The sequence below is a fragment of the Zingiber officinale genome, chromosome 6A (genome assembly GCF_018446385.1).
Source record: "Zingiber officinale cultivar Zhangliang chromosome 6A, Zo_v1.1, whole genome shotgun sequence".
NCBI lineage: Eukaryota > Viridiplantae > Streptophyta > Magnoliopsida > Zingiberales > Zingiberaceae > Zingiber > Zingiber officinale.
The window spans coordinates 90,654,969-90,677,435 of NC_055997.1; positions in this window are offsets into that span (position 1 = coordinate 90,654,969).

Below are 22,467 nucleotides of genomic sequence, written 5' to 3' on the forward strand. Positions count from 1 at the left end.
AAAAAGAAAAACGTATAAAACCATGCATGCGTATTTTTTTTCTTTTTTTTCACATATATGAACAGTATGGTTAAAATTTAATTAAATATATTTATTAATTAATTAAATATATATAGATATGTATTATTAATTAATAAATAAATATTTAATTAATTTATAGTTCAATTTACTATAAATGGAACCAGACCAACTTGGCCGATCAAACTCAGGTCTGGTTTAAATTATTAATTAATTTAAGCAGACCAAATTGATTCAATGATATCAAGATCTGGTTCAAATTATTTGTTGGTTTAACCAGTTCGTTTATTATTGAATTAATTGAGATAATCTTGATTACAAAAGTTGGGCTGATCAAATATGACCGGATTAGTTCCGTTGTGTTAGATTTGATCAAAAAGATTAGATTTGTTCTAATAGGTCAGACTTAATCCAATGGCCATTGGATAAATCAAACGGACCTAAGTTTGATCAATAAGTCCGAGATTGACTCAAATGGGCTTAAACAATAATAGAACGTAGGTCCAATTAGATTAGTTCTAATGAGGACAATAGACTAAGTTTAACATCCGGACTCTTAATTGACCGGTCTAATGGGTCAGTCGACTTAAACTCCTGAAAATCGAGAAGATTTGTTTTTCTTGATTTATAATGATGGTATGCCTATATAAATTGAATTAAACTGATTTTGTACTGGTTAGTCGATTTTATACCGACTTATTTAAATTTAATTTTTCAGATGGCACAGATGATTACCACATTGACTCATCGCAAAGTGCAACGAAACAAGCTCCGAGAGGAGATTCAGGAGATAGAGTATAAGTCTGCTTATGGAGTCGAAGGACATGTTAGACGGCTGGATAGACTATTTTGGAAACTTGAGCAAGAAGAGTTTCCAGTCCTAGACAATTATAGGATCTGGGCATTGATGCATTCATTGCCAGAGTATCCTAGGATAATAGCAGACTATGTATGGGGGCGTCATGAAGGACGAGTCATATATTCAGTATTATGTGAGGAAATACTTCACCATATGGGTGAAGAAGAGCCTGAAGAGTCTGAAGAGGACTAGGAAATGCTCGAGGAAGATTCAGAAATGGATCTGATGGAGAATCCTGAAGTTGCCCCATCTGAAATTATCCCAAATGAGTCCAGGTTAATAGGGATAATGTTGACTGCCACACTAGTGTTTGTCCTAGTGGGATCAGTGCTGGCTTATCTAGTTTACTAGTGTTCTGTTTACTGTCGTTATGTACGAACAGTGTAAGCTCATCTAGTTTTTGAGCCATGTAATAATTTCTGTCGTTACGTATGAACAGAATTAAATAATGAAAAGTTATGTTATATGTTAACAAACTTGGAAATGATTAGTTCATTTCATGACATGATTAGTTCATGAGAATATGATTCGTTCATATATCCATATGATTAGTTCATATGAAAAATGATTAGTTTATTTTAATAATGATTCGTTCATTAGATGGGATATGTGTAATATGATTGATCAGTGTTGATTAGATTAGAACATACAAATGATGAGTGGAAACAATGTTATCACTTGATTTTGTAAACTAATTCTAATTTACACTGAGTCAATAATTAATTACACATATATGAATTACATTAAAATAATAAATAATTTATTTATTTATGTAGATCATGGCAACTAAAATCATCATAGCTGAACTTAGTAAGGGTGAGAAATTATATGGGGATAACTACAAAATTTGGCACCTCAAGATACAATACGTTCTTGAGAAACAAGAAGTTTTAGAGGCTGTAAATCAATTCTTGGAGGAACCGGTTGATGGTTCTACAACAAAACACAGATGTGACCTTGATGCCTATAAGGCATGGAAAAGGAAGGACTCCATTGCTAAGGGAATATTGATTAGTTCAATGGTGGATGACATGATATTTGAGTATGAGCCATTACCATCGGCTCATGCTGTCTGGGTAGCCCTTAGAGAGAAGTACAGTGGAGTCAGTCTGAGTAAGCTCCGTCAGCTAACTATCAAGTTTGATAGCTGTAAAAAGAGCTCGAATGTTACCATGGCCCAACATCTCAAGGAGATGGGTAACATGATTTGAGAGCTTAAGACTGCTGGTTATGCATTGACCAATGAACAACAAGTTCAGGCAGTTATCTGTTCCATTCCTGATTCTTGGGAAACGATGAAACAAAACCTGACCCAAGTGAGAGTATCAAGACTTTCACTGATGTCTCACGCCATGTGGAACTTGAGGCGGAGAGGATTGAATCCGCAAGGATTTCTAGTCAAGCTTTTGTAGCTGAAGGTTTTGGTTCCAAGAATAAAAACAAGTGGTTTAAGAAAGGAAAGGGGAAAGAAAAGGAGGCTAATGATGTTGCTGCGAAAAACCAAATCAAGAAGAAAGGAAAGAAATATGGACAAAAACCTAAGAGCAGGTTGACTTGCTTCAACTGTGGAAAGAAGGGTCATTTTGCTCAGGAGTGTGCTGAGCCTAAAAAGGTAGATCAATTTTTGTCTTCTTTCCACGAGCAATATGTTGCAAGTACAATGTTGTTAGATGATTCGTATCCTTTGTGGATTGTAGATTCAGGAGCAATGAACCACGTAGCTCGTGATCGAGCTACATATGTGGAGTACTATCGGGTACCAGCTGGCAACAAATGGATATATGTAGGAAACAATACAAGAATTGAAGTCAAAGGAATTAGCACTTGCAAGCTCAACCTACGTGGTGGAGGCACCTTGTTTCTACATGATGTCCTGTACGCTCCTGAGATTCGACGGAATCTGGTTTCCGTCATTTGTCTTCTTGATTTAGGTTACAATGTAAATTTTTATAGTCGTTGTGTGGAACTTCAAATTAGCTCTGTGTTAATTGGATATGGTTATGTAATAAATAGTTTTATGGTTCTTGATGTAGAACAAATAATAATGATGGTTGTTTTTCAAACATTGCTCTTACTAGTAATGCTGATGTTAATGATGAAATTTGGCATGATAGATTGGGACATATAGGACAAGAACGAATGCATAGATTAACTAAGGAGGACCTATTAGGCACTCATGCTAAGATTAACTTGTCTATATGTGAGCATTGTTTTGCGGGAAAGATGACTAGAAAACCATTTGGTAAGGCTATTAGGGCTAAATCACCATTGCAATTAATTCATTCGGATATTTGTGGTCTAATGAATATGAAGGCTAGAAATGGGAGCTCTTATTTCATTACATTTATCGATGACTTCACACATTTTGCTCATGTGTATTTGATTTCTCACAAATCTGAAGCATTGGATTGCTTTATTCGTTACTTGAACGAAGTTGAGAATCAATTGAAACGTACGGTTAAAACCTTGCGCACTGACCGTGGAGGAGAATATTTGTCTGATCAGTTCAAGACAATGTGTAATGAGAAAGGGATTATTAGACAGCTAACTATCCCTAGAACTCCACAACAAAATGGGGTTGCTGAAAGAAGAAATATGACTCTTCTTGAAATGGTTAGGTCTATGATGGAGCAAGCTAATTTGTCAATCTCCTATTAGGGAGATGCATTATTAGTTGCGACCTATATACTTGACAAAGTACCTTCAAAGTCAGTTCCATCTATCTCACATGAACGTTGGACAGGCAGAAAGCTGGATTTGAGTAATTTGAGACCTTGGGGGTCAGTTGCCTACGTTCATGATAAGACTCACGAATATGGAAAATTAGGACCCAAAGGTAAGAAGTGTATCTTTATAAGATACTCTGAGACTTCTAAGGGTTATGTTTTTATTGGTGAGCGACAAGATGGAACCATCTCTAAAATAGAGTCAAGAAATGCTACTTTTCTAGAAACTGAGTTCCCAACACGAGGTAAAGTTGATAAGACAATTTCTCTATATGAGATAGAGGAGGAGGATAATGTTCCTTTATCAACAGATTAGGAGATACCTGAATCTAGTCAACCGAGTGGGAGTGATTTGCCACTGAATGAGTCAGTTTCTCAACAGTCTAACCTTCGAAGAAGTAGTCATCAGATTATTCCTCGGAGAAGGTTTGATATTGAGAATGAGGCATTGATGATTCTCCCAGTTGATGATGAGGAACCTTGAATAGTTGAGGAAGCTTTGAGAAGCTCAGTTAAAAAAGAATGGAAAATTGCAATGGATGAAGAAATGGAGTCAATGAGAAAGAATCAAGTTTAGGATTTAGTCGATCTTCCTCCAGGCTGAAGGGCTATTGGGAATAAGTGGATTCTCAAAGTAAAGAGGAAAGCAGATGGATCGATTAATCAATACAAAGCTCGATTAGTTGCTAAAGGATATACCCAAATGGAGGGTATTGACTTTGAAGAGACATTCTCCCTAGCTGTGAAGTTTGTGTCAATATGTGTCATCCTAGCTATAGTAGCACAATATGACATGGAATTACATTAGATGGATGTAAAAACGGCTTTCCTTAATGGTAATCTTGACGAAGAAATCTATATGGTACAACCAGAAGGTTATGTTGCTGAAGGCCAAGAGAAAAAAGTATGTAGACTTCGGAAGTCTATATATGGGCTAAAGCAAGCGTCAAAACAATGGAACATAAGATTTAATGAAGTAATATTATTTTATGGTTTCCAAATGGTCAATGAGGATCATTGTATTTACCTAAGAAAGGAGAAAGGAAAGTTTGTCATTTTATCATTATATGTTGATGATATGCTAATAGCTAGAAGCGACATAAAGTGTGTGATAGAAGTCAAAAGATGGCTTTCATCACAATTTGACATAATAGATATGGGAGAAGCAGAGTACATCTTAGGAGTGAAGATCGTTAGAGACCGATCAAAGAGGCTTTTGGGTTTGTCTCAAGAAGCTTATATCACTAAGATACTGCAACACTTCAATATGTCAGATTGCAACGTTGAACAGACGCCTATAACGAAAGGTACTATTTTGAGCAAAAGTATGTATCCCAAGACTCCTGAGGAAATAGTCGAGATGAAGAAGAAAACATATGCCAGTGCCATTAGTAGTTTGATGTACACTATGTTGTGTACTCGTCCTGATATAAACTATGTTGTTGGCTTAGTGAGTCATTTCCAGTCAAACCCAGGATCGAGACACTAGAAAGCGGTGAAGAGGATATTCAGATATCTCAAAGGAACAGCGGATTATTGCCTCTGCTTCCAAGGATCAGAAATGAGCCTAAGTGGCTACATAGATGCAGATTGGGCAGGGGACCTTGATGACAAAAAATCCACATCCGGCTATGCCTTCTTGCTAAATGGTGGCGCCATCTCATGGAACAGCAAGAAGCAGGCTTGTATAGCCTTGTCGACAATGGAAGCTGAGTATGTGGCTTGTGCAGTGGCTGTGCAAGAGGCAGTCTGGCTAAGAAGGTTCCTGAAACATTTGAAGATTGCTGAGGATAGTGGGAGTCCTATTACTGTGTACTGTGACAGTCAAGATGCGATAGCTTTTTCCAAGGATCCCAAATATCACAGCAAAGACAAACATATAGAAATTAAGTATAATTTTGTAAGGGATATTGTTGACAAGAAAAAGATAATTCTTGAGTACATCCCTACACGAAATATGCCTGCTGATCCTTTTACTAAGCCATTGACTAAAGAGTCATTTCATGGGCATGTGAAGTCTTTGGGAATTCGAAGAATGTAATTAATTGTAAAGACATTTTGATAAATGAAAAATGTCATGATTTATTCAGTGTATATGTCTTTGTTACATTCGAATAAAAGTCTCGATAAGCATGTTGGCAGATTGAGATTCGTCCACTTACATGGACAATCATCTCTATTTGTTAAGTACGAATAAAGGTAAGACCGTTGCTTATGGGACAACTTATGTAGCTGTGAATAGAGACATACCCATAAGTTAAGGTCACCTTGATATTTGTGTCAAGATGAGATCATTTGTGTAATGATTGGAGTAAATGCACCCACCATTTACTGAATCTGCTTGAGGCCAGATTAGAATTCATATGTTGAATTCAGGATTAGACATTGGGAATGTCTAGATCGAAATCTGTACGATATTAAATTTGGGAAAAACATGCGCTCTTTTTAGTAAAGAGAATAACATCGTAGCATGTGATTCATACCACATGTGCTATGGCGACAAGAAGGGTAGTAGGAGAATGAATCCCTGCTTCTCTACTATGTGAGACCCTTGAGATTATAAGTTAATCTCGATTTTACCCTAAGTGACTATTTAGCTGTCTACTTGAAGTTCTGATCAGTGTCTGCTACTTTAGCATGTTTCCTATTGGCTATGGATGATTCGGTCTATGGAGCATAACTAGGAAAGTAACTGATTATAATGAATAGATTCTAACTAAAAAGGAAGATTAAGATTAATTTACATCTGTGACATTTATTCACTGGTACCGGTTACGTTTTTAGTTCAGTACATAAAATGTAATTGTGAATAATTTGTTTGATTGGAGATGTTGAACATGCTCTTGACATATGGTCAATATGAAGGATTAGAGATGTTCATAATGATGTAAATAATTTAATCTGGGGTAAAGACAAGTCATTTATATCTCTGATTCATTCTATGGACATATGTTTCTGATTCGTTCTGTGGAGCAGCTAAGTAAAGTGTGACAATCTTCTTAGCAGTTGAATGCTCAATGTGCTTGCTGTCGCACGAACCATTTTCCCTAATGTATGAAATGGATGTTCTTATTTGGTCTTTGTGACTAAATTTTACTATGGTCTTCGTGACTTGATCCTCATAAAGTCTATGTGACTTATTTAGTCTTTGTGACTAAATTTTGTTCTGGTCTTCATGACTTGATCCTCATAAAGTCTTCGTGACTTATTCGGTCTTTGTGACTAAATTTTGCTCTGGTCTTCATGACTTGATCCTCATAAAGTCTACGTGAATAATTTAGTCTTTGTAACTAATTTCTCTCTGGTCTTCGTGACATGATCACCTTGTAGTCGATGTGACTGACATGGTCTATGTGACCATATAACCTTATGGATTGACTTGGACGAGTGGGAGATGTGTTAGAGTTTATACTAAAAGCCTAGCTTTTGTAAACATTTATTTGTTGAAATAAAAGAATCACATTGGTCAATTTCTGCATTTATTTGTTAAATGTAATTGTTCAATTAATTTATATAGTAGATAACATGGAGTGTGGTGTCACACTCAGAAGATAATGTTGTCGGCTCTCTATAAATTATAAACAGTTACTCACGACTAAGATGGAAAGGAACGACTCATCAGTATAGTCGTAGGGTAATTAAGTATTAGTTTATCTTGACTAATAAATTACACTGATACACTTTAAGTGTGTTGAGTAGGATCATTTAGGTAAGTTCTTTTTGTACTGACTTAGTAAAAGAACTAAACCTTAGTTATTATGGAAGTGTGTACTCTTAATCCTAATATAATAACAAACACATATATTTAATATTTATTTCTTTGACTTATCAAAGGGTGAGGTTTAGCTCGATAAATCAATATGTCCGTTAAGTTGGGAAATGATATTACTTATAGTGTGTGTTGTTGATTATAGAAGGAATCTGTGTCCTAGTTATCTAGGTTGAGAATGTCCCCAAGAGGAGCTCATAAGGATTGCCATGTTAAACCCTGCAGGTGGACCTAGTCCAACATGACAATAAAGTTGAGTGGTACTACTCTTGGAGCTAGATATTAATTAAGTGAGTTGTCAGTAACTTACTTAATTAGTGGACATTCGTAATCTTAAATACAGGGAGACTAACACACTCATGATAAAAAGGAGTCCATAATGTAATTTGGGATTGGTGCGGTAGTGCGGTAATAACTCTCTAGTGGAATGAGTTATTATCGATGAACTTGAGTTGTGTGTTCAGGGCGAACACGGAATACTCAAGCTCATCGGAAGGCCAAAACCAATTTCTCCTCTAGGTCCCTGTCGTAGCCTCATTATAGCCTCAAGTCCATCCAAATGTAAGGCTCTTCTTGGTGTCCAAGAAGGGGGCCGGACCATTGCTTGGTGACCAAGCAATGGCCGGCCACATCCTCTTGAAAGGGGCCGGCCCTATAGCTTGGTGACCAAGCTTGTAGGGGCCGGCCATAATAATTCAAAAATGGAGGGTTGTTTTGAATTTTTAAAATCTTCTCTTTGTAGAAAACTATAAATTTTAAAAGAGATATTTTAATTTTTAAAACTTTCCTTATTTGAATTAGGCCACATGTTTAAATAGAGAGTTTAAAAGATTTTAAAACTTTCCTTTTTTAACCATCCTTATGGTTTAAGAAAAAAAAGGAAAAGAAGTTTTAAAATTTAAATTTTCTATCACCATGTTAAAAAAGAAAATTTTATAAGAGAGTTTTTAAATTTTAAAACATGGTTTTAATTTTTAGAAACTTTCCTTTTTTAACTCAAACTTTAGGAAAGAGAGCTTGTAAATTTTATAAGAGGATTTCTTCTTGTAAAATTTTTTAAAAAATTATTTTTCCTTTCCTTTTAATTGTGGTCGGCCACCTTGCTTGGTGCCCAAGCAAGGCCGACCAATAGGATTATACCAAATTCAATCCTAAACCAAATAGGATTGATCATAACCATTGATTGGTGATTGATTCAATCAAGAGGAAAGAAAAGGAAAAATAAAAAGGGAAAAGGAAAAACTCTTGGATGATTTTATTTTTTTGTAAAAGGTTTTTCCTTATTTGCCTTGGGTAAGTAATATAAAAGAAGGGGTGAGGGGGCTTCATGAGACACAACTCTTATTCTTTTGCTTGGGTGATCTCTTGGTGTGGCCGGCCCTCTCCCTTCTTCCTCTCCCTTTGCTCTCTTCTCCTTGGTGGTGGTGGTGGCCTGATTTTAGAAGAAGGAGGAGGAAGCTTTTGGGTGGTGTTCATCTTGGAGGATCGTCGCCCACACGACGTCCAAGGCGAGGCGAGGAATACGGCAGAAGATCTTGAGGTCATTAGCTTACAAAGAGAAGGTATAACTAGTATTTTTCTTCCGCATCATACTAGTTATTTTTCTTTGTATGAATTCTAAATACAAGAGGCAATTAGATCTAGTTTATCGAATTTATTTTTCGATTTTGTGTTTTCTTCTTTTTCGAATTTGTGATTCGATTGTTTTTTTTTGTTAACCTAAAGTTATTTAAGGAAATAAATATTAGCTTTCCTTAAAAGGCTTTGCCTAGGCCGTGGTGGTTGCTCCCATATCCAAGAAGGCCATGTGCCTCGCCATGCAGTCTTGGAAGCCAATTTTGGAAATTAATATTTATGGAATTAATAATTTAGGTAGATTTGAATCAATAGTGTTAAGTTTCACTTGCGATTCAAATCTAAACCATTAAGAACAGATAAGTTAAATTTGGAATCAATGATGTTAAGTTCCGTCTGCGATTCCTTATTTAATTTCTAAAAAACACAATAGGTTATTTAAGGAAAGGTTCGACACTTGTACAAAAATTTTTGTACAGTGGAACAGGTACGTTTTCCTAGGATTAACCAACAATTGGTATCAGAACTAGGGTTTGCCTCTGTGTAATTTTAGAATTCAAATAGGTTATGCACATATCATGCATAATTTAGGCAGGAAAATAGTAGGATGTGCTAACTCTTTGGTTGCAGGCTCCAACTCTTATGGATTATTGATATTGTGTGTGATTGGACCCTTGGACATGTCAAGGGCATTATTTGTGTGCATGATTGTATGTATAAAATACAGCAGGAGCTGTATTATTTTTAGAATTTTGTTTTTGTTCGATCTAGAATACATGTACATTCCCTCGTGGAATATAGGATCGACATATGTAAAATTCTATTTTTGTCGTGGATCGGATTCTTGCGAGGCGAGGTACTTTCGGAGCACCAGAGGCGCAGCGGAATAAGAAGCAAGAAGTATGCGACAACTCGACCCGATGGCGGTGGCTAAAGATGGCAACAGCTAGGGTTGGAGCATACTGAAGACAGTGATGGAAAAGGCCATAATAGTTGGAAAATTAATTTCTAAATTTATTATTTTTATTTACTTTGATGTTTATATGCATGTGATGTATGCTAGCATAGGTTAAAATCCTCATTTCTAAATAACTAAGTGGGAGAGGGATTTTAATAAATCCCATGGTCTCCATTACTGGTTTGTAAGTGATGCAACAAGCTTGCGTGTTAACTCTGAGTGCCTCCCTCCACAACGGATGGGTTTGTTGCGGATCACTAGATCAAACTTCCTTTTATGGATGGTTAAAGGAAATTATTTAGGAGCGTGTGATCTTCTCTAACTGAAGGGGCACAATCCTATTTAATGGACTTAGTATCAAGTAATGGTATACACTTAGACGCATTCAATAGTATCCTCCCCAACGGAGTCACTGCTATTGTCTTGTGTGACCAAAGTGAAACCAACTATTAATTTTATTTGTCATAAAGTTAGGATGACAAGATAATAAAATTAATGGGTCACACCCTCCTCTTACAAATTATGAATTTGTATACGTCCACACTAACGTGGCATGCAATATTCATGGTGATTTGAGGTGTTGGTTAATTTAAAATAGTATTGTTTGAGGAATCAATATTATTCTAAATTTAGAGTCTTGACCAAAGTTTACTTTTGTGATTCTTAGGATGACTTTCAACCTACTAGCCATTATACTGAAAGAGAACAAACTTACTGGTCCCAACTATATTGATTGGAAAAGAAACCTGGACATAGTTCTTACTGCTGAAAGCTATAAGTTTGTACTGACTGAGGCTTGCCCTGATGCACCTAACGGTGACTCTACCCCAGAGGAGATTGAGTATCATAAGAAATGGGTAAAAGCTGATGAGATGGCGCGGTGTTACATTTTGGCATCAATGCCAAATGTATTGCAACATCAGCATCAAGATTTACCAACAGCTTATGATATAATGAACAATCTCAAAGAACTCTTTGGGCACCAGTCGGACTGCTAGGCAAGAGGCAATGAGGAAGTTAATGACAACCACCATGTCTGAGGGGACACCCGTAGGGATCATATCCTCAAAATGATGGCTTATCTGAATGAAATACAAGTCCTTGTAGGAGAAATCGATGGGGAAACCCAGGTCGATATAATTCTCCAAACGCTACCCAGAAGTTTTGAGCAGTTACGCCTGAACTATAACATGAACAAAAGAGAGTATACATTGGCGGAACTTCTGACAGAACTACAGGCAGCAGAAGAAATATTTCGTCACAGTTCTCAGATTCACTTTGCTGAAAATGGTTCTACTTCTAAGTCGAAAGGTAAGAAGAAGAAGAAACAAGTCTTTTCAGCAAAGAAAGTGAATAAACCTCAGAGTACAGGACAGAAAGATGGAATGAAGAAGTCGAAGGGCAAGTGCTTCATCTGCAAGCAGTCTGGACATTGGAAAGTGGACTGTCCTCGTAGGAACCAGAACAATAAAGGTATATCTCATACTCTAGTAGTTGAAACATGTTTAGCGATGCTATCTACCAGCACCTGGTGTGTAGATACGGGAGCCACTGATCATATCTGCAATTCTTTGCAGGGGTTCTAGGAAACCCAGCGACTATTTGATGGAGAGATAACTGTCTACATGGGCAATGCTACTAAGGTGGCAGCTGTTGCAGTGGGAGACGTTTACTTATCTTTTGAAAGGAATAGAAATTTGATTTTAAGAAATTGCCTTTATGTACCCAGTTTTAGAAAGAATTTACTTTCAGTGTCACGCCCCAGAGGAGTCCCTGTCCGAGAAAATTTCGGCAGCATCTCCCCTGTACGGTGGATAATCTGAAACTTTTCTACATCCTCATATACCTCAGCCACAGGCGGCTGGAATAATAACAATAAATAAAATCAATCACCACGCAGTTTATACAGATATTCAGCCTCTGGCTGTCACAACCACGCAGTTAATAATAGTAATCACAAACTATAGTACTCTGACTCGAAATCCACCCTACTCAACTACACTCGTAAAGCTCAAACCCGACAAAACTAACCTCTTCTGCCGTCCAGGCAGGCATGTAGTAAAAACATATCGAATAGAACATCCATCAATATCAAAAGAAAAACATACGATGTTCATGTATCCAAATAACCAAGTACACACATAAGCAAATAAAAACCAAACCAAATGGTAAATAAATTCTCGAGGTCTGCAGGGATATAGCACTACGTGCAGTGAGGACTAGTGACTGGAACTCCCTCCGGACAGCATCAACCTGAAAATAACAACAATGGAGGCGGGGTGAGTCCAACACTCAGCAGGTACAATTGATATGCAAAGTAAAGAAATAACACCTAACACTAATCATGCGTACGGTCTCCTGATATAAGAAAGATAAAAATATGCATCTGAAGTAAACAGGAGAGGAACTATACTAACCAGGACCTGAGTATAAGGACAAACAGTCCGAGTGGTATAGGAATCCTGTATGCATGTCAAACATAGGTATCCAAACAATATGCAGCATATAAATGCAGAAAACACAATCACAAACAATAAATGCATCATGCATATGATGCCAATGTCATGGTCACCCCTGACGCCAGTCAGCCAACTCATAACAAAAGTGGGACCGAGTGGGTAGGGCTGTGACAACCGTGCACTCTGCATCACTACTCCTGATGAGTGATCGAGTGGACGGGATGCTGTCGGAGTACATACATACTCCTACCCCAAATCATAAATGGGGGAGTGCAATGCTCTCATCTCCCGGTACACTATGACGGGGACGTGCTACACGCTGCGTCACACTACCCCTGAGCGGATCAACGGAGCACCGGAAGAGTCAAACTGATGTGCTACCACGCTGTGTCACGCTACCCATGAGCGTCACAACGGAGCACCGAACAGTGATGAAAACTGGCAAAGTGCTCGACAATAATGGAGCAATCTATCGCACAGCATGCGATCATGCAAATGGTGCATGCCACTAAGCATGGTAATATACTAAACCAACCTCTGGGCATATAACAATGGGCACCATAGTGAATAGATCAAATCAAGACATACTGATCAAAAATGTATCAAACCTAGGTCCTGAACATGTGAAACATGGTTATATCACTACCCATGAGCATGATAGATCGGGTACAAGATCAATACGAGATGCAAACAAACAATCAATCAAACAGGTAACATGTATTGGGCAGTGATTAACCGAAACAAATAGGAAACACAATTAATGCAACATATTATTTTCATTACTAAGCATATCAAAGACAATAAGTTAAAAGTACCCGCCTCCGAAAATAGAAAGGTTCAATCCAATAATCGAGATACCCGTCTCGCGTCAAAGACCTATGATACCAATGTAAATATATTTTATTTAGCTACAATTCACATAAATAGCTAAATGAAATCTCTAACCCTAAATTAGGACAAAACCCTAATCAACATCACATAATCAACTTGCTTTAGGTCTAAACCTAAATAAACTTAATTTCTCCCAAGTAGACTCCTAAGATCGGAACAAATTATACACCTTACCTCAAATCACAGATTTCTGTTCTTAATCAGCAGCCAAAGAGGAACTGGCTGGAAGGAGTGTTGCTTGAACAAAGTGAGCTGAAATCAAGAACACCACGGAAGAGAACAGAATAGAATCTCACAACCGCACTTGTTGATCTACAGCACTAAATTTCACCTCACAGTCCTTATCCTTCAATCCACAATCAAGAATCGGCACTACTAGAACCCAAGAGCATCTTCACAATAACAAAACCTCCCTTCCTGGATCGGACCAAGATGAGAAGATCACAAAACCAAGCATTCCAAATTTAAACAACAACCTAATTTCTGAAACCAAACCTTACCTTCCAGATCACAATTAGGGCACCAAAGTGAGCAGAGCACTATGGTTACTGTGTGAAGGAATCTAGGGCAAAGTGGTCGGCTGCCGGCACTAGGAAATAGCAAGGACAGCAACCAAAAATGGTCTCCGGAGAGATTGAACCGTGGCCGTCGGCTTCAAGCTAGGGCATAGAGGTGGTGGGGTAGAGGAGAGGCCGGCAACAATTCCGGACGGCGACGGCGCTGTGCAGAGGCGCTCGGCGTCGCTGGCGGCAATGGCGTCGGCAAGTCTCTGCTAGGGCACGGCCACAACTGGCTCCGTGCGTCGGGGTAAGGCGCTAGGGTCGGCAGTAGCCGGCGATCTGCGTCGGCGCGCAGGAAAAGAGGAGCCGGCGGTGGTGACTTCGGTGTCGCGGGGTGAGGCGATCGGCGCAAAGAAGATGAGGAGAAGAAGAAAAGGAGGGGCCGAGGGTTTTAAGGCTTCGGCCTCGGAGAAGAGGAGGAGGCGGCTGGTATCGACGCAGAGGAGGTTAGGGCAAGGAGAGGCGCGAGCGGTTTCGGGGAGAAGAAGTAGAGGAAACGGCGAAAAATGAAGGAAAAGGAAAATTAAATAAAGGAAAAGAAATAAGAAAAAAATTCAACTTTTCCTCATTTAAATGGGGTAGCCAAAACAGGCTTTTCCGGGCCCCGTTTTTGTCCCCGTTAACTCGTCCCTACGAGCTCCGAAAAATTTCCGAAAAATTTCCAAAAAATTTCGGAAAATTCTCTTATTAATATTCACCTATTTTCCGGTATTTTACATTCTCCCCCACTTATAAAAATTTGGTCCCCAAATTTCGTTATCTACCATCAGCAAGTACTAACAACAGATATAGAGTATAAATGCTGAACGGTAAATAAATCACATACCTCAAGTGAAAAGATGAGGATATCGAGCTCGGATCGTATCCTCGAGCTCCCAAGTAGCCTCCTCGTCCGAATGATGCTGCCATCCGACTTTTACCAGCCGGATAGTTTTGTTCCGCAACTGACGCTCCTTCCGGTCAAGAATCCGTACCGGAACCTCCTCATAAGTAATGTCAGGCTGAACTGGAACTGGAATATCTGCCAGCACATGCGTCGGGTCGGACACGTATCTCCTCAGCATCGATACGTGAAATACATCGTGAACGCCGCCTGGACGGTGGTAGAGCCAGTAAGCGATCGCGCCAATCCTCTCCAAGATCTCGAAAGGGCCAATGTAACGCGGAGCTAGCTTACCTCTGAGGCCAAATCTCTTCACCCCTTTCGTGGGTGAAACTCGCAGAAATACATGGTCGCCAACAGAGAACTCTAGTGGTCTGCGTCTCCGATCAGTATAGCTCTTCTGACGGTCCTGCGCCTCTGACATCCTCCGTCTGATACTACAGACCAACTCTGCATCCTGCTGAACTCTATGAGGTCCCAACAACTGGGCCTCTCCAACCTCATCCCAAAGGACGGGTGTCCGACAAGGTCTACCATACAACGCCTCAAACGGTGCCGTCTGGATAGCCGAATGGAAGCTGTTGTTGTAAGCAAACTCTACTAACGGCAGATGGTCCTCCCAACTGCCTCCGAAATCCATAACACATGACCTCAGCAGGTCCTCTAAAGTCTGAATGGTCCGCTCTGACTGTCCATCTGTCTGTGGATGGAAAGCTGTACTGAAACGGAGCTGTGTGCCTAAGGCCTGCTGCAGACTCTGCCAGAAACGAGACGTGAACCGTGGATCTCTATACGAAATGATACTCAACGGAACACCATGTAGTCTGATAATCTCCCGACAATACAGATCTGCCAATCGATCCAGTGGATCAGTCCTCCGGATCGCTAAGAAGTACGCGGATTTGGTTAATCGATCAACGATTACCCAAATCGCGTCATGGTCTCGTCATGTCCTCGGCAAACCTACCACAAAGTCCATAGTAATGTGTTCTCATTTCCACTCAGGATTAGGAATCTGCTGAAGTAAGCCGGCAGGTCTCTGGTGTTCGGCCTTCACCCGCTGACAGACAAGACATCTAGCTACGAAATCCGGGACGTCTTTCCTCATGTCGTTCCACCAGTAGGAACGCCTCAAGTCTCGATACATACGGGTCCCGCCTGGATGGCTCGCAAATCGAGAGCGATGAGCCTCCTGAAGTAGCTCCTGTATGACCGGATGAGACTGAAGTACGCATAATCTGCCTCGGAAGTGAATAACACCCTCCTCGTCTCGTGTGAACTCGGTCTGCTGCCCGGAAGCTATCTAGCTGCAAATAAATTGCAAATACAGATCAATAGCCTAGGGCTATCGTATCCTCGTCCTGATCAACGACTGTGCAACCATGATAACCAGAGTACCCTGCTCTGTCTGTCCTTACCCCTCAAGGACCAAATCGGAGGAACCTTAAATCAAGTCTGTGACCACAACTCGGTGGCAAGCTAAAGTCCCTCCGGACTTCCTGCTAAGCGCATCGGCAACCACATTAGCTCTCCCCGGGTGATAGCTAATGGTACAATCATAATCCTTCAGGAACTCCATCCATCTCCTCTATCAGATATTAAGTTCCTTCTAAGTAAACAGATATTTGAGACTCTTATGGTCAGTGAGAATCTCAAATGTAACACCATATAAATAATGTCGCCAAATCTTCATGGCAAAAATTATGACAACTTGCTCCAGATCATGTACAGGGTAGTTCTTCTCATGCTCATTCAATCGACGAGAAGCATAGGAGACTACCATATCGTGCTGCATCAGAACAACGCTCAAACCCTGAATAGATGCGTCGCTGTAGAGGACAAATCCGTCCTCTCCAGAAGGTAATACCAAAATCGGAGTCGACACTAGTCTCCGCTACAGCTCCTAGAAGCTGGTCTTGTCATCCTTAGTTCAAGTGAACTTCACGCCTTTCCAGGTCAGGCGTGTCAGTGACATACCTATCCGAGAGAAACCCTCAACGTATCTCCGGAAATATCGAACTAAACAAAGGAAGTTGCGAGCCTCTTCTATAGACTCCGTCTATTTCTAACGGTAACAAACTCGTCCTCCTGTGGAACCACGGTATACTCCTACTGATGCCCGTGTGTCTCAAACATCTCACAGAAGACAACCAAAATACGCACTACTGATCTTCACATCTAGACGTTTCCATCGAAGCATCTCTAGAACTATACAAAGATGAAGTGCGTAACTCATCGTGGATCCGAAATAGATCACAACACCGTCATCAAAGACAATGGAAACCGATCCAAACATCCTGGGAATACCAAAATCATCAAGTCTCTAAAAACCTCTAAGGCTTCCCAAACCATAATGGTAAAATCATGACACATAATGTCCATATCACAAACATTTCTAACCAGAAGATCCCTGACAATAAGTCTGAAATATGATCACCAACGATAAATCATCTAAGCATAGATCCTCCAGCGTGAGAGCAACGCTCCATCATAGAAAATACCACATATGTGGGAGCAAAGCTCCACCACAAGAAATCCTCAATATGTAGGAGTAACACTCCACTACAAATAATCTATAACATTTATCTGCAATAGATATGGGAGCAATGCTCCGCTACAAGCAATCCGAAATATGTATATGTGGGAACTCCGCTCCACCATAAATGATCCATAAGTGTCCAAGGCACCTAACCATCCAACTAGAGGCTGCACGAGATCACTCAACCACATATCACTGTAGGCAGCCAAAGGTGTAAACAACCACAAATCAAATCCATAGTCAACTCTATCATCATCCTAGTGGGTTGGTCACCCACTAATAGGAGAATCAGTTGACAAGGTTATACAACCAATATCATAATGTAGACACTCAGTATTCTACATTCAACATAGGTAAAATCATCATGATGCTACCCACCATACACCTGGTACACATGCACACACAACATATTTATAATCGACATAATCCTCCAATTTATACACACCAAACACACTCATAGCACAGGTAAAATCAGTGTGATACCTCCAACAATACCTATCAAACCCCTGTGCATATATCAACATAGGTATAATCGACAATACACCTCAAACAACCTCACATGGCATATATACACCTATGCCAAGAGTATAATCAACGTAATACTTTCAACAAATCATAATCGACACGAATATACTCTCAAAACAATCATATAATAAACAAGATACCTCAAATATTACACCCAACACATCTGCACATATCACAACTCAGATTAGATCGATAAGATACATCCAATAAAACACTCAAACATATGTGCACATTTCACAACATAGTTTTTAATTGACAAATACCTCCAATAAACAATCAGACATGTATGTCTAACCACTCGGGTATAATCTACTAGTAACCCACAATAATCATATGTATAAAGGTGTACGACCCAAAAGATAAAGTCAGAATCCAAAAACATCAAGACACTCTCATTTTTTTTTATCCTCAAAAATATCAGCCCACATAATATCAGATGAATAAGTCTCTACTTCCCATGAGAGCAAGTTAACATTCAAAACATCAAATCATTATTTATCAACATAGTCCAATATCAGAGGAAGTAAACATCAATTTTATCATCCTGTTAACTAACCACAACTAACCAGATTTATTAAAATCTCATAGGCACTCTAAACCATAAACTCTCTAACACCCGATTTATAATCTGATCACCAACTATAAACATCAAACCTGTGAATATCATACATGACACTCACTATGTCACCATCAACAACAACCCAAATAATAGATCATCAAAATAGTTATCCACTAATAGATCATCAAACAACCACATAACATTTACTCTCATAATTCATTAGAAATCAACACATCACAATATCTGATCTCCCAATATCCCTCAACCTCAAATCATTCTCAACAATGATCAAACATGATAACTCTCCAATGCCCAATTTTCATCGTATCGGATACCCTATTATCCAAAAGATACGAGTATAAAAACTCTACTGGCTAAGTCCACAAGAATATATAGGTATCATCCATTACCCAGCTAACAATAGCAGAGGCTGATATGTGCCTCCATCTCCTAATAGTAGTAACAGAAACTAAAACTACTGATGGTAAGATATGAAAAATTATCAGAGACTATAATCCTTGATCTCTATTAGGGTCGACCAAGATCAGTGGCTAACCCATCACATGTAATATGGCTACAACAACTAGACAGATAATAAAGATAAAGTGCTAATAGATGTCCTAACTATCATAAAATAAACATCATACCTATTTGCCGTCAGGAGATGTTCCATCGCTGTCCAGTCCCCAACTTCTGACCTCAAAATTCTGAATGAGAAAATCGCCGGAAATCCATATAAATCCGAAACGAAAATCCGAAACATAACCATATCGAAAATCCGAAAATGCCCAGTTTGACTCGCAAACCTGGCTAACCCAAATATCCAGAATACCAAAAACAGGTATCTGATAAATCTACAGAACACCAAAAGCAGGAATCATAACCCGCTCTGATACCAAATAATTTGGTATCAGATAAATCCCGAAAATCCAAAATACAAACATCAAACAAGTATCGCCAAACTAGGCGCTCTGATACCAAGTAAATAAATTGGTATCAGGTTATCCCAAACATCCAAAATACGAAAACAAAAGATCGTATACCTGCGCTCTGATACCACTAAATTGTCACGCCCCAGAGGAGTCCCTGTCCGAGAAAATTTCGGCAGCATCTCCCATATACGGTGGACAATCTGAAGCTTTTCTACATCCTCATATACCTCAGCCACAGGCGGCTGGAATAATAACAATAAATAAAATCAATCACCACGCAGTTTATACTGATATTCAGCCTCTGGCTGTCACAACCACGCAGTTAATAATAGTAATCACAAACTATAGTACTCTGACTCGAAATCCACCCTACTCAACTACACTCGTAAAGCTCAAACCCAACGAAACTCACCTCTTCTGCCGTCCAGGCAGGCATGTAGTAAAAACATATCGAATAGAACATCCATCAATATCAAAAGAAAAACATACGATGTCCATGTATCCAAATAACCAAGTACACACATAAGCAAATAAAAACCAAACCAAATGGTAGATAAATTCTCGAGGTCTGCAGGGATCTAGCACTACGTGCAGTGAGGACTAGCGATTGTAACTCCCTCCGGACAGCATCAACCTGAAAATAACAACAATGGAGGCGGGGTGAGTCCAACACTCAGCAGGTACAATTGATATGCAAAGTAAAGAAATAACACCTAACACTAATCATGCGTACAGTCTCCTGATATAAGAAAGATAAAAATATGCATCTGAAGTAAACAGGAGAGGAACTGTACTAACCAGGACTTGAGTATAAGGACAAACAGTCTGCAGGGATCTAGCACTACGTGCAGTGAGGACTAGCGACTGTAACTCCCTCCGGACAGCATCAACCTGAAAATAACAACAATGGAGGCGGGGTGAGTCCAACACTCAGCAGGTACAATTGATATGCAAAGTAAAGAAATAACACCTAACACTAATCATGCGTACAGTCTCCTGATATAAGAAAGATAAAAATATGCATCTGAAGTAAACAGGAGAGGAACTGTACTAACCAGGACTTGAGTATAAGGACAAACAGTCCGAGTGGTATAGGAATCCTGTATGCATGTCAAACATAGGTATCCAAACAATATGCAGCATATAAATGCAGCAAACACAATCACAAACAATAAATGCATCATGCATATGATGTCAATGTCATGGTCACCCCTGACGCCAGTCAGCCAACTCATAACAAAAGTGGGACCGAGTGGGTAGGGCTGTGACAACCGTGCACTCTGCATCACTACTCCTGATGAGTGATCGAGTGGACGGGATGCTGTCGGAGTACATACATACTCCTACCCCAAATCATAAATGGGGGAGCGCAATGCTCTCATCTCCCGGTACACTATGACGGGGAGGAATCTCTAACGTGCACATGCGTCACACTACCCCTGAGCGGATCAACGGAGCACCGGAAGAGTCAAACTGATGTGCTACCACGCTGTGTCACGCTACCCATGAGCGTCACAACGGAGCACCGAACAGTGATGAAAACTGGCAAAGTGCTCGACAATAATTGAGCAATCTATTGCACAGTATGCGATCATGCAAATGGTGCATGTCACTAAGCATGGTAATATATTAAACCAACCTCTGGGCATATAACAATGGGCACCATAGTGAATAGATCAAATCAAGACATACTGATCAAAAAGGTATCAAACCTAGGTCCTGAACATGTGAAACATGGTTATATCACTACCCATGAGCATGATAGATCGGGTACAAGATCAATACGAGATGCAAACAAACAATCAATCAAACAGGTAACATGTATTGGGCAGTGATTAACCGAAACAAATAGGAAACACAATTAATGCAACATATTATTTTCATTACTAAGCATATTAAAGACAATAAGTCAAAAGTACCCGCCTCCGAAAATAGAAAGGTCCAATCCAATAATCGAGATACCCGTCTCGCGTCAAAGACCGGTGGTACCAATGTAAATATATTTTATTTAGCTACAATTCACATAAATAGCTAAATGAAATCTCTAACCCTAAATTAGGATAAAACCCTAATCAACATCACATAATCAACTTGCTTTAGGTCTAAACCTAAATAAACTTGATTTCTCCCAAGTAGACTCCTAAGATCGGAACAAATTATACACCTTACCTCAAATCACAGATTTCTGTTCTTAATCAGCAGCCAAAGAGGAACTGGCTGGAAGGAGTGTTGCTTGAACAAAGTGAGCTGAAATCAAGAACACCACAGAAGAGAACAGAATAGAATCTCACAACCGCACTTGTTGATCTACAACACTAAATTTCACCTCACAGTCCTTATCCTTCGATCCACAATCAAGAATCGGCACTACTGGAACCCAAGAGCATCTTCACAATCACAAAACCTCCCTTCCTGGATCGGACCAAGATGAGAAGATCACAAAACCAAGCATTCCAAATTTAAACAACAACCTAATTTCTGAAACCAAACCTTACCTTCCAGATCACAATTAGGGCACCAAAGTGAGCAGAGCACTATGGTTACTGTGTGAAGGAATCTAGGGCAAAGTGGTCGGCTGCCGGCACTAGGAAATAGCAAGGACAGCAACCAAAAATGGTCGCCGGAGAGATTGAACCGTGGCCGTCGGCTTCAAGCTAGGGCACAGAGGTGGTGGGGTAGAGGAGAGGCCGGCAACAATTCCGGACGGCGACGGCGCTGTGCAGAGGCGCTCGGTGTCGCTGGCGGCAATGGCGTCGGCAAGTCTCTGCTAGGGCACGGCCATGACTGGCTCCGTGCGTCGGGGTAAGGCGCTAGGGTCGGCAGTAGCCGGCGATCTGCGTCGGCGCGCAGGAAAAGAGGAGCCGGCGGTGGTGACTTCGGTGTCGCGGGGTGAGGCGATCGGCGCAAAGAAGATGAGGAGAAGAAGAAAAGGAGGGGCCGAGGGGTTTAAGGCTTCGGCCTTGGAGAAGAGGAGGAGGCGGCTGGTATCGACGCAGAGGAGGTTAGGGCAAGGAGAGGCGCGAGCGGTTTCGGGGAGAAGAAGCAGAGGAAACGGCGAAAAATGAAGGAAAAGGAAAATTAAATAAAGGAAAAGAAATAAGAAAAAAATTCAACTTTTCCTCATTTAAATGGGGTAGCCAAAACAGGCTTTTCCGGGCCCCGTTTTTGTCCCCGTTAACTCGTCCCTACGAGCTCCGAAAATTTTCCGAAAAAT